Source organism: Lissotriton helveticus, chromosome 8 (genome assembly GCF_964261635.1).
Source record: "Lissotriton helveticus chromosome 8, aLisHel1.1, whole genome shotgun sequence".
Classification (NCBI taxonomy): domain Eukaryota; kingdom Metazoa; phylum Chordata; class Amphibia; order Caudata; family Salamandridae; genus Lissotriton; species Lissotriton helveticus.
In genome coordinates, this window is record NC_136069.1 from 1570415824 (window position 1) to 1570429980 (window position 14157).

The 14157-nt window shown below is 47.4% G+C and overlaps 1 protein-coding gene across 1 annotated transcript in view; it reads left to right on the forward strand.

The window, feature by feature from the left end:
• Nucleotides 1-14157, forward strand: part of XRRA1 (X-ray radiation resistance associated 1) — a 299935-nt gene that overhangs the window by 265164 nt on the left and 20614 nt on the right. The window lies entirely within an intron of this gene.

Sequence of the window (14157 nt, forward strand, 5' to 3'; positions counted from 1 at the left end):
TAAAGCACACCTGCACGTTTTCGGTAGGGTGTACAACTTTTATCTCTTCTTGAAATTCACTTCCCTGGGTTCGTGTCCTGGAGGAAAGCAAGGTAGGATTCTTCAGCACTACACAATAGTGAGTCATGATTACTCAGAAGCCTTTGTCACCTTCAAGGAATCCTGTCCATGTGTTCTTGCCAGAACAGAGGCCTCCGGGTTCTGGATATTTCCTTTGGAGCTCCCTAGCCGGAAGTACACAAACATTAACATTATACCACCGTATGCACCCACTGTATCTCTTCATTAGATCGTCATAGTGGAGGTTACGACACATATCATTTAACCCCCAGCCCATGTCCGATGACATTGCAGGAACTAGTGTAGAAAATAGAAACCTTCTCAGAGGTCCCACTGATACTTGGTCCTTTTAAACCAACAAAGAAGAAATTGGCACAGAAGCTGAAATATAAAAAGAACATCTTTATTAACCTCAAATGAGGGAGACTACGTCACACAGAAGCCTTAGCAACTGAATGATGCAGTCTGAGGAGTACATAAAACAGGGGCCTTATATATGCTTAGGGTTACATAGTCAGCATAAGACCAAGGGGCAGTCCTGGCACATGTAAGCATGCAAAAATTACTAAAATGGGCATGCAAGATCTGCTTGCTCAACAAAGTGGGAGGAGCTAACAGTTGCTAATTCTGGTGAACACATCCTGACATTTACAGACTAGAAACAGTTGCAAGGATAGCTGCAAGCTCAACTGAGTATGTGCGAAGGTGGAAATGCTAAATATAGTTTGTTTCTAGGCTGATTACAAGAGCAGTCAACACTGAGGGAGAACAGAGCACATGGCGTGCACATGGCAAACAAGATGGCTGCCAGAAATACAAAATGGCTTTCAGCTCATGCAAACATTTTCAGGGCTCCTATGCATTTCAGTGACTATTCATTTTAATTTCAGAATAGCCAACAACACATATCTAATAAAAACATTTTCCAATTGACTTTTACATTTTCCTTTTATGAGGGCTAGAACATCAATCATATCTGGGACCAGGAGGACCACACAGGGCCATAGGAATTAGAACGAAGAGCTGCAAAGGGCTGCTCCTCCTCAAAAATGGGACAACTAAAGGGGTACATTATTATCTGAAAGAAACAGGTTAGTATTAGATTCCTTACCTTAGAATATCCCCAGGCGTCAGACTGGATCCTGAAACTTTTGCGTAGCAGTACCCTTGCACGTAGGTAGGCGTCGTCTGCGGCTCCGCGTCCATCGTCGGTGTCTTTGGCGCCGGGATGACATCGCCGGAGTACTTAGACGCCGCCCTCGCGCGCTGACGTCAGTTCCTATTTTTTTCCGCGCCAGCAAGCGCCGATCCGGAAAAAGTGGTACCCTTAGTCAATTTTTGACTAAACTTTTTCTTTCTTCGAAGTTGAACGACTCAGACGGTGCCGGTAGGGATGCCTCGGTTCAAGCCCTGCGTCGACTGCAACCGACTGATGTCGGTTACCGACCCCCATCACCGGTGTCTTCATTGCCAGGGGCCCGACCACGATGACAAGTCGTGCCCCGACTGCCGGGCCTTGACGTCGAAGGCTAGGCGGGGGGCGGTCCCGCAAGCGCCTCGAGCTCCGGCAGTCGGCCCCGTGCCGTTCGAGGTCCCGGTCCGGAAGGAGGTCGAGGGACCGGTCGCGAGGCCGGAGTCATCACGGCTTGGAGGATCGTCACCACTCCTTGAGCTCCAAGTCCTCAGGTAAGAGCCACAAGAAGTCAAAGGTAAGAGGCACAAGAAGTCGAAGAAGTGACATCGCTCTTCTGACTCCCCGCAACGCTGCCGGGGGTTCGGGCGGCACCGCCCATACGGCTCCGCCGTGGGCATCGCGGCCTGCTCCATACCTGCCGGTCCCTGGGCAGAACGTGACGCCGGAGGAGATAGACACCTCCCTCGCGGCCATGAGGTCGCTCACTCCTCCGTTGGGTCCCGCGGCGCCTTCGGGCCAAGCGGCCCCGACTGGGAGCCCAAGCGGGCCGGGTGTTTCGGGCCCGGCACCGTCGGCGACTTCGGTCCCGGCGCCGCAGGGCCCCGCTGGATCGTTCCGGGTCGTCGCTGGACGACCTTACGACCTCGCCGGCCCCTAGGGTGTCGCCTCCGGCGCCGTCCACGGACGACGTCGTCCCCGGTCCCCCCTCGGCCCGGTTCCGACGCCAGAGCGGCGTCGCTCGACGCCGCATTCGACGCCGATGGGAGATTTCTTCTTCTATGAACCGGCCCCATCATTTGACCCTGAGTACCAGGAGATGGGTGGCGAGGCGGATTGGGAGGGGTCTGAGGACCCTCTGGCACGTGAGTGCCAGTCTTATCAGGACTGGACAGGTGAGCTAGGGGATGCCAGTGGTTTGGACCCTTCGCCAGACACTGGTTTTGTCTCCCCTTCTACCATGGCTACGGAGGAGGGGGCTGCCTTTTTATGTGGTGTTGATGTGGGCAGCCAAGGCCTTATCCCTTGAACTCCCCGTCGCGGCCGTGAGGACTAACCTCCTCACTGAGGTCCTTAAAGCGCAAGCAAGCTCTTCGGAGCCTCTGTTGCCGTTTAATGAGGCCTTGTCTGACGTTCTTCTGGGCACCTGGTCCAGGCTCGCTACAGGTCCCCCTGTAGATAGGAACGTGGCCAGACACCACCGCCCGGCTCCGGGCGACCCTTGCTTCCTGTCCACCCACCCCACTCCCGAGAGCCTCGTCATATAGGCCTCTAACTCCCAGACCGCATTCCCGACGGCTCTCCCCGATCGGGAATCCAAGAGGTACGAACAGTATGGCAAAAATATGTTCTCCTCCCTGAGTTTGGGGTTGCGGTCCATTAACACCACGTGCCTCTTGGGCCGTTATACCCACTCTCTGTGGGACACGGTCGCGGACGTGCTGCCACAATGTCCGGAGGAGGCCCGGACTAAACTTGTGGAGGGTCGAGATGCGGCACGGTACTCCATCCGATGTGGGCTGGATGCAACGGACTCGCTGGGTAGAGCGATGGCAACAACGGTGGTGATTCGTCGCTACGCCTGGCTGAGGCCCGCCAACTTTTCGGCTGATGTCCAAAACACCCTTATGGACATGCCATTTGATGGCCGTCGCCTCTTTGGCGACAAGGCAGACAGTGCGCGTGAGTGCTTTAAGGACTCCAGGGCTATGGCCAAGTCCTTGGGCCTGTCGGCCCCGCACCAGCAATCTGCTGCCTTTCGCCCCTTTCGTGGCCAAGGAAGGGGCGCCCCCACAAGTCCTGCCAGCCACGGACCGCAGACTAACATCCAGCACGGTGGCGGACGTGGTTACCGCCGTGGCGGTGCCCGGGGACAACGGCGAGGCCAGTCCACATCTACCCCTGCAGCATCCGCCTCAAAGCCCTCCTCGTCCGAGCTTTCAGGCCCACGTGACGCCAGTGGAGGGCAGGGTTCGCCATCACCTCCTCCACTGGCGCAACATCACATCGGACAGGTGGGTGCTGCAAATTGTCCGAAGGGGCTACTCCCTCCCCTTCGAGGCGACCCCTCCAACCATGCCACCACAGTACCACCGCGTGTCGGGAAATCACTTGAATCTTCTGCGAGAGGATGTTGCGGCCCTCTTGGCCAAGGGGGCCATCGAGCGCGTTCCTGGGCCAGAAGTAGGGTGTGGTTGTTATTCCCACTACTTTCTGGTTCCCAAGAAGGGCAAAGGGGGCCTACGCCCTATCTTGGGCCTGCAGAACGTCAATGGCTTCCTCCGGAAGGGGAGGTTCAAGATGCTGACACTGGCTCGGGTCTTAGCTGCCCTGGACCCTGGAGACTGGATGGTAGCGTTGGACTTGCAGGATGCTTATTTCCACATCCCCGTTCTGCCGGCCCACCGGCGCTATCTGCGGTTCACGGTAGGCCAAGAGCACTTTCAATTTACCGTGCTCCCCTTCGGCCTTACCAGCGTCCCCACGGGTGTTCACGAAAGCGATGGTGGTGGTCGCAGCTCATCTGCGCAGGTTAGTGGTTTCAGTCTTCCCCTACCTTGTCGACTGGTTGTTGAAGGCAGGCTCGCCCCAGACCTCCTGCATCTGCTGGGGTTCTCCATCAATGTGCCGAAGTCGCACCTGTATCCCTCTCAGAAGCTCCTCTTTATCAGAGATGTTCTAGACTCGGCGCAGTTTCGGGTTTATCCTCCCGAACAGCAGGTTCGGGATATTCAGGCTCTGATTCAGATCTTTCAGCCTTTATCCCGAGTCTCAGTCAGGTTGACGCTGCTGCTTCTGGGGCTGATGGCCTCCTGCATCCTTCTGGTGCATCACGCCAGGTGGCGGATGCGGGCTCTGCAGTGGGACCTGAAGTTTCAATGGGCCCAGCATCAGGGCAACTTGTCCGACCATGTCTTGATCTCGGAGGGCACTGCAAGACAGTTGCAGTGGTGGCTCACGGACCGCGATTGGGTCAGCTGCAGATCCCTCTCCATACCCCAACCGGAGCACGTAGTTGTGACGGACGCGTCCCTCCAAGGCTGGGGAGGCCACATGGGAGAGGCGGAGATCAGAGGCCTCTGGTCTCCGGCGGAGTCCCAGCTCCATATCAACCTTCTGGAGCTGCGGGCGATCCGGCTTGCACTGAAGGCATTCCTCCCTACTGTCCGGGGGAGTGTAGTACAGGTGTTCACGGACAACACCACCGCCATGTGGTACTGCAACAAACAGGGCGGGGTGAGGTCATGGACCCTATGCCAGGAGGCTCTGCGCCTCTGGCAGTGGCTGGAACATCAGGGCGTGACCCTGGTGGTTCAACACCTGGAAGGTTCCCTGAACGCCAGGGCGGACGAACTCAGCCATCGGTGCATGATGGATCACGAATGGCGTCTAAACTCGGACGTGGCGCAAGGCCTATTTCAGCAGTGGGGAGAGCCTTGGTTAGATCTATTCACCACAGAAGAGAACGCGCAATGTCATCAGTTCTGCGCGTTGGAATTTCCAAGGCGGCACTCGCTCGGAGACGCTTTTCGTCGCGAGTGGTGTTGCGGTCTGTTGTACGCCTTTCCGTCTATACCACTTCTGCCAAGAGTGCTGAACAAGATCAGGCGCGACCGGGCCCAAGTCATCCTTGTGGCTCCGGACTGGGCACGGAGGTTCTGGTATCCCGAGCTACTCATCATGTCAGTCGATCCCCCGATTCGTCTGCCCTTTCGGGAGGACCTTCTGTCGCAGCAGCAGGGGACGGTCCTCCAGCCGATCCTGTCCAGTCTCCACTTACATGCGTGGAGATTGAGCGGCGGCAGTTGAAGCCATTTGACTTGCCTCCTGAAGTCTGTAATGTCATTCTGGCAGCCAGGCGTCCCTCCACAAAATCGGTATACGCCTGCAGGTGGAACAAATTTGTGGCATGGTGCACAGCAAAGGCTGTGGATCCCCTTTCTGTCCTTCTTTCAGAGGTTCTCCTCTTTCTTCTTTTTCTTGCCCAGCAGGGCTCTGCTCTGGGCACTCTGAAGGGCTACCTCTCGGCCATTTCCGCCTTCTTGAGGCTACCTGATCAGCCCTCTTTGTTCAAGTCCCTGGTTGTAAATAGGTTTTTGAAGGGCATCACTCATATGATTCCTCAAGTTCCTTTTGTGATGCCTCAGTGGGACTTGAACCTAGTTCTAACTTTTCTGATGTGCGCTCCCTTTGAGCCACTTCATAACTGTCCTCTTCGCCTCCTTACTCTGAAGACCGCTTTCCTGGTTTCCATCACCGCTGCCAGGAGAGTGAGTGAGCTCCAGGCCCTTTCTTCTAAGCCTCCTTTCCTTTCAATCCATCCGGACAAAGTTGTATTGCGGACGCAACCCTCTTTCCTGCCCAAGGTAGTCACAGCCTTCCACATCGGGCAGTCCATCACTTTGCCCACCTTCTTTCCGCCTCCGCATCCCTCAAAAGAGGAAGAGAGGCTCCACCGTCTGGACCCAAAACGTGGGCTCTCATTCTATTTGGATCGCACACGCCAGTTCCGGGTGGATGACCAACACTTTGTTGGTTCCGTGGGTGCTAAGAAGGGACGGGCGGTGCACAAACGAACCATTTCTCGATGGGTCGTCTTGTGCATCAAGGCTTGTTACTCTTTGGCTCGAAAGGAGCCTCCTGTGGGGCTTCGTGCCCATTCTACACGGGCCACGTCGGCTACTACTGCCCTGAGCCGGGGAGTCCCCTTGCAGGACATCTGTCAGGCGGCTACGTGGGCCTCGCTGGACATGTTTGCAAGACACTACTGCCTGGACAGCCAAGTCCGGAGAGATGGCTTCTTCGGGCGTTCCGTTCTCCAGGACTTTCTGGTGTGATCATTGGTTCGCAGACCCGCCACCGGGGTTGGTATTTCTGGGATATCTATTCTAAGGTAAGGAATCTAATAATAAACTGTTTCTTTCAGATGCACAAGTTACTTATCTTCGGTAACGATATATCTGTAAGAAACAGTAGTTAGTATTAGATTCCTTACCGCCCCACCCATCCTCCCCGTTCTGCGAACCGATATCTAGGGTTAAGGTCATCCCCTTTCAGGGCCCTAGTTTCATGGCACCAGTGTTGGTTTTTATCATGGCTCTGCGTTTCTGGCGCAGAAAAGCTGTGTATAAGAACTGACGTCAGCGCGCGAGGGCAGCGTCTAAGTACTCCAGCGACGTCATCCCGGCGCCAACGACGCCGACGACGGACGCGGAGCCGCAGACGACGTCTACCGACGCGCAAGGGTACTGCTACGCAAAAGTTTCCAGATACAGTCTGACGTCTGGGGATATTCTAAGGTAAGGAATCTATTACTAACTACTGTTTCTTACAGATATATCGTTACCAAAGGTAAGTAACTTGTGCAACAAGAAAAAAGAAGAAGTCCTTGGGGAAATTGAAGCCGCTGTACAACCAACCATAGGGGAGTCTTCTCTCTGTGTCCATTTGAACCTCACAGGCAGGCTCTTGTTGTTTCCACGGTGGAGCTGCACAACTCGCAACTCAAGAATCACAGCCCAGTTTCAAGGAAAAAGTCTTTTCTTTCAGGATAGGGCAGTCCCCCACCAGGCAAATGCTCTTAGCAATCCTGTCCAGTGTCTCAGGCAGTGCACCGGTTTTCTTCACTTCAATCTAACAGGCACCAGAGACACAGCACCTGTACCCTAAACTTAAGTCCTTCCCTAACTCCTCTATTGCTCTGCTGGCGCACTGCTCATTCGTTGGGGCCACACATTGCATCCAGTGTACCCAGGTATCTCTTGACCAACAAACAAATGAGCAAACTTGCATTCACTTTAGGACCAGGATTCAGAGGCTTGATGCTAGGATCTCTGAAGCAACCCTTGTTTCAAAAGGGGTCACCTCAAGCAAAGCCTCCTCGCCATTCTGGTCGGTATGTGACTCTCAGCTAGGCATTATCCACAATTTCTCCTTTCTGATTTGTGACCCCGTCTTTTGCCCAAGACAGTGGCAGGGGTACACACTTGATCACAGGGCTTCCGCCTTCACTGAGGACCTAGTTGCCAGCAATGCCTGTGCTGGTTACCTTCACTTTGGCTTCAAGCTGGACTGGTGCTGACGCTGACTCACCAGGTTGAATCTGATGTCCGGGCCCCTCTGGCAATGGTTGTAAGGCAGCAAATATCTATTGGTGGACAGAACAAAAGGTCTTTAGACAAGGCACAGAAACAGTCTATCAACAGAGGGGATAGTCTTAGAATACTTCCTAGTCTTGGGACTCCCCATATATTAGCAAGGCACCCAAGAACCACTTTCATCTATCTATGAGAGAGAAAAAAAAACAACAGCCTGGACCGATTGGCAAGTATAAAGGGAATTCTTTGGTGAACAAGAGTAATACATCACCCAATCCCAAGCAGCCAAGGAAGTCTGTATTCATTTACTAAATTGTGAGGAAAAGAGAAAAACAACAGACATACCCTAAACCCATACATTGGGTTGTTTTCTCTTACCATAAAGCCACAAGAGTACCTATCAACGGGCCTCACACAAAAAAACAAAAAATAAGTTCCTAAACATGCGCTTAGGCAACATACCCATAGCACGTCATCTAGCACCATGGAAAAGGCCTGATCCATCAAACGCATGTCGCCTTTGTCAATCTGCGAAGGAGGATCTTATACACATCATTTGTATTTGTAAAGCTCTTGTGGATACAAGGCGCTCCATGCTTCGTCCCCTATGGAATCAGAAGGGCGTAAAAACCTGCAGGCAAGCAGTGATGCTCTGTTTTAACCCCGAAGAGACTCAGTTAAACTGTAGAACAGTCAAATACTTTGAAATAGTGGCCAAAAAACTAAACAAAATAACACTTGGGTGCGAAAATCCAACCGCACCTGGAGAATAGTAGTCTTTCCTAATGGCCCTAAAACTCTAAGGCCCACAGACATCGAAGCCAAAGTAATTATAATAAAAATATGAAATCACTAACAAAACTAAATGAAAAGACAGTTGGGTGAAACAACTAACCATATCAGGAGAACAGTGATTTCTCCAATGGCCTTATAACCATAAGAACTACAAGTATTAAGGCCGAGACCAACAGGAAAGACCATTTATCTACTATAGACTCCTTGTGATTTTATTAACGTGCAATCCCTTTTTCGTAAAAGCCTTTTTTTATATAGTCAATGACTTTTTATCCATTGTGTAATATTGTGAGTTTTTATTAACTGTACAACAAACAAATTCAAATTCATACATTGGTGTATTCCTGTGTGCTAATCTGAAAACCCTCAAAAAAGGAAATGTTCTACACTTTTGCTCATAAACTTTCATTACTTGTACAGGACTGCAGACACTTCTAAAATGATTCTTCTTAATAAGACCACCTACATTGTACGCTTTAGGACCATGCTCTCATGCTATTGGAGCAGCAGGAAAATCTAAAACTGCTAATTTAACAGGAGTTTCTCATCTATATAACATTTCCTTCAAAGCATTTTTTGCTAAGGATCACATGGGCATCTTCCCTGTGTCCTACTTTTCATGATCCAAACTATGCAACTTCAGCTACAATAAGGACTGTCAGTTTATTTAAACAGACTAGCTAATAAAAAAATAGCAATGCCCTTGCAAAACTATGTAGCATGGAAAAACATACAATATTGGTGTTATCACCTAAGAATTTTAGAACAAAGACTACCCACATCTAGCTCCCCTTAAAAGTCAAAATAAGGGAACAACAATCTAGACTATTTATCCTGTCATAATTTCATTAAATAAGATGGGCAGTAACATAACCTATATTTTTATTCATTTTATTAATGCTAACAATGTTTAAAATAGTATTACTGAATAGCCAATTAAATGTCTCATTGCTATTTCACAGACAATTTAGACAGGCTAAAAAAAAATTGAGAAAAGGAGAGAGCAACATACATATTACCTAGCCTTAATTTGTAGAGGAGATAGCCTCCTTCCCCCATTTTGACAGTAGGAAACCTGAAACAGGTTTCACTTCTGTCAACACTATCAACCTCTATTTGTAGCAACTGACCATAAACAAAGTTATAGGAGGTACATAGCACTTTTGAGGAAGTAAAGAATATGAATACCCAAACCCCAATCCTTTTAGAAAATGTACAAATGTAACATGAGGACGAATGAATTCAAACTAAATCCCATTAGCTCAGCCCTAGTAAGCACCAAACTAAAAGCATTGGTGCTGTATATATGGCCAAGCTCACATATACAATTGTATTGTGGTATATTCATACGAGTGCATAAAACTTGCTTTTGCCAACAAAAAAAATAAGCACAACTCCTTCTTTCCCTGTGCTGCCATCTTGTCTTTCAAAAGGTTCAGATGTCAAAATGTCAAAGCAGAACTTGCTCTGGTAGCCCTGTCAGGCTTCTAAATATAGAACAGACTTTTAACTCTTCCCAGCTGTCCTATTCTGTGTGCAAATGCAGCCCCATTCCTCTGTTTGTCAGTTTAGAGTTAAGAAAATAACTTCCGCTCATTTTTTATACATATTTTCAATATAAGTAGTGTGCAGTAGACTTGTCTAACAATATAGAAGTCAGCTATTTGTATTATACCTAAATGTATGCATTTACTGAAGCCTAAGGCACTTTAAAAGCTGCTCTGAATGGAAAAAATGCTGTTTAAATAGTGAATTTTACCCAATTTCGACTTTGATATTTGGGGCACTTAAAAATTAATATCCTATATTTTTTTGCATAATAGTCATCCTCAAAATGTTCTTAGATAGCCCAGTAGTGAGAAATCAGAAATAATCATATATACCGTTATAAAAATTAGTTTTTTACGCCTGTGCAGAGTGAAATTCCATATGCAAATATCCTCATTATGCGGTACAACACAACTTAAATTTAATTTTAATGCTAGGAGGTCACAGTATGAGTATTAAGCTTTATAAATATTAAAAAAACGAATTTAAAAGCACTTATTTTGTTAATAATTTTTCATTATTAATAAAAAAAATCATTTTTGATTATTCCACATGAAAAGCAAGCTGCATCCCTTGCCTATCATATTTAGACGCATTCATTCACAAGCCTAAGCTCAGAAGCTTAACTTGAAACATGACAAATTTTTGCGCCTCTTTTTAAAAGGACAATTATTTAACATCAGAACCACGAATATGCTTATAAAAAAAGGCTTTAAGCAAGGAAATCCTTACGTTAAATGTTTTCCTGTTATCCAAAATAATGAACCTGATTTTTGTAACTTTTTAAAACAGCAGTCTGAAATGCAGGATTTTCCCCCTTGTTTAACTGACAAAATCCTGGCTGAGTCAACATCCCTGTCTCTCCGTGGCCTACAATCAAAACAACTGCTGCTGAGCAGTTAAAACACAGTTGTTGTAAAGCTTTTTTTAGTGTTGAAATGGAAGCACAGTGACTGTCTTATTTAAAACTGAGGCATTTCAATGCATGTTCTATAATATGTGTTTTAGTTCAACAACATCCAATTTACTCAGATGATGTGTTTGCCTGTTAATATCGAATACAATGTATCTAAGGAAAATGTTTTATAATTGTTTATTTATTACAAAAACACACAATTTCGTTTTTGAGGCCTATTTTATTCCTATTGAATGTGAATTCTAATTGTATATTTTAAGCATTAGCAGTTTGTACATGTGCATAGTTGCTTACTCTATAAATTAAATAGTAACATATAATTATTTAGCATATCATATGGTTAATTTCTGGATTTTTATTTAATTTTTATTTAATATTAATTAAATTACATTTTGCATAACAGACTGATGACAGCAAGAAAACACAAACACATATTGAGCTCATTCCAGACATACACAGAAGGGGGCACACACTCAGAATCACACAACACAGCGCACTCAAGAGCCATTATTTCACAAATAGCGCAATCGCTATGTACTCACAGAAGTTGCAATGTAAAAACCACGAACCACACAGACATCCAAACACATGATTAACCCACAGATCAACACTTAGGACTGAAACAAAGGACAGACTGTTCTCAAACCAAACCATTTGTAAATACTAGTTGTAAGTCATATTTGCAAGAAGAGCTTCTCAATAGTATTCCAAAACCCTGCCAAAAATAACAGCCCAACAAACTGTTTTATTTCCAAGAAGCCAAAATACACTCAATTCACTAGCTTTGTCTGGCAGAACACCAAAAAATCGCTCTGCATATCTCCATTCATAAACGTGCGTAGAAAGCGGATCCATGCCTGTATTATGTCCATATTTGAATTCCATGGGGATACAGAATCACCAAGGAAGAAATATGTTTTTATACCTAAACCTATCTAGCTATTCCCTCAAGGGAGCCAGCTAATTTAATTCACATCTCACTATGGTACCTCCAAAAAGCAACACATTCTTCGATGTGTGCTTGAAACAGGCATGCCAAAAATCTTGCAGAATATGCAAATATTATACCCAAAGTAGCGCTTAAGGTACTCTTCGTACGTTGCGCCATTCAAACAGAGAAAAATCTCCTCATTACCTGCCTACACATATTGCAATTCGTATATCTATCCCATACAAATCCAAAGTTGGCCAACAAAAATTCCAAAATTCCAAAGCCACAGTAAGCGTTACTAAACTACCTTACCAATCCAAGGCATTAAACCAACAGCAAGTGCCGCAGAACAACTCTTACCAAACAAATGGTTGTCCAAATTCTAACTGCCAAGTTCTGAATGACCTAACAGTCTTTTTTAGAATACCCACGCCAAAAAGGTTCTCAGTCAGGAGTGACATCATGAGGATGATCAAGATCAGAAATATCCTGGGCTGCAAAGACAGAGAATCCCCAGAATCTCAGTGCACAGAGTACTTCCTTAGTAGAGTCCTGTCCTGTCCTCCTCAGTAGATTTCCGTCTCCTGACAAGATCACTCCTTAGATAGCCAATTTTCTGATGAGGTCCACGTTGGAGCGCCATTTGTAGAAAATAGAAACCTTCTCAGGGGGTCCCACTGATACTTGGTCCTTTTAAACCAACAAAAAAGAAATTGGCACAAATTGAAATATAAATAGAACATCTTTATTAACCTCAAATGAGGGAGACTACGTCACACAGAAGCCTTAGCAACTGAATGAGGCAGTCTGAGGAGTACAGAAAACAGGGGCTTTATATATGCTTAGGGTTACATAGTCAGCATAAGACCAAGGGGAAGTCCTGGCACATGTAAGCATGCAAAAATGACTAAGATGGGCATGCATGATCTGCTTGCTCAACAAAGCGAGAGGAGCTAACAGTTGCTAATTCTGGTGAACACATCCTGACATTTACAGACTAGAAACAGTTGCAAGGATAGCTGCAAGCTCAACTGAGCATGTGCGAAGGTGGAAGATGCTAAATATAGTTCGTTTCTAGGCAGATTACAAGAGCAGTCAACACTGAAGGAGGACAGAGCACATGGCGAGCACGTGGCAGCACATGGCAACAAGATGGCTGCCAGAAATACAAAATGACTTTCAGCTCATGCTAACAAATCCCTCCAATATTTAACACTAGCAAGCATAACCTCTGTGGGGCAGATTTATGAGTTCTGGCGCATCTCTGAAAATCAGCAAAGATGCACCAGAAAAGATGCGACACGCAATTCCCTCCCTGCGCCACCACGAATGTGTCGCATTTACAATGCGGCGCACCGTGGCGAAAGGATAGGGCGATGTGTGTGTCGCATCCTGTGGTGTATGGGTGGCGCATTGCTGGAGTCGTGTCGCAAGCGCGACACGGCTCCAGCAATGCTCAGGGGCACCCTATGCCTAACATGCTGCATCACTCCTTACGCCTGCTTCAAGGAGGCGCAGGGTTTTGACGTAGCATGGACGTAAAAGGGACTCAGAGATTTCACTGCGTCACTTTTACGAAGCGTTCCTGCGGCGGAACGCCCACATGAAACCTAACGTAGGTTTCATGTGGCGCAGGGCTTTACAACGTGACGCATCTCCCTAGATGCGTCACATTGTAAATGAAGTGCAACGTGGCGCATGGTTTACGCCGACGCGTAAATGTGGCGCATGGGGCTTGTAAATCTGCCTCGAGGTTCATAAATGGATATTGTACCCTTTTAATGGTAGTTATTGAAAGGCCAAACCTGTTAGCACCTTGTATGGAATGCTGAGACAGTAGGAATGTTTAGAATGCATGCACTAATCAATATTCTCTGTTATTTGGTAAATACCAGAATAAGAACTTGGGGTCTTTGCTTGCCAGGTGCTGGGTGACATCAAGGGAAAAGGTGGTAAATCCCTTAATGCCCACATGCTACAAGGCATTAATATCTGTCAAATGTGCTTTCAGCTATGACCTATAATTGTTGGTGAGGCAACTGGCTGTCGTTAATGCCGTTTTCAGAGTACATTAAAACCTGGTAACTCCCTGAGCAGAAGGCAGAAACATGTAAGTAATGGATAATGGGCACGGCCAACCAAGTTCTAAAACTAGCACACGGCATAACATGTTGGGTCTCTGACCAGGACCTCTTCCACTTGGCCTATTGCTAGAAAACAGTCCTACACATCCACAGTGTTGCTCCTCTCACATCTGACTAATGGTCACATATTGCTCCCATAAATTGCCAGCATTTATCATGCCTCTTAGATGCCTAGGACAGGTTCCTATTTCCTGGCAGACTTGAGGACAGTGCCAGGATAATGCAGGCTCCTCACAACAAGGCCATACCATTGA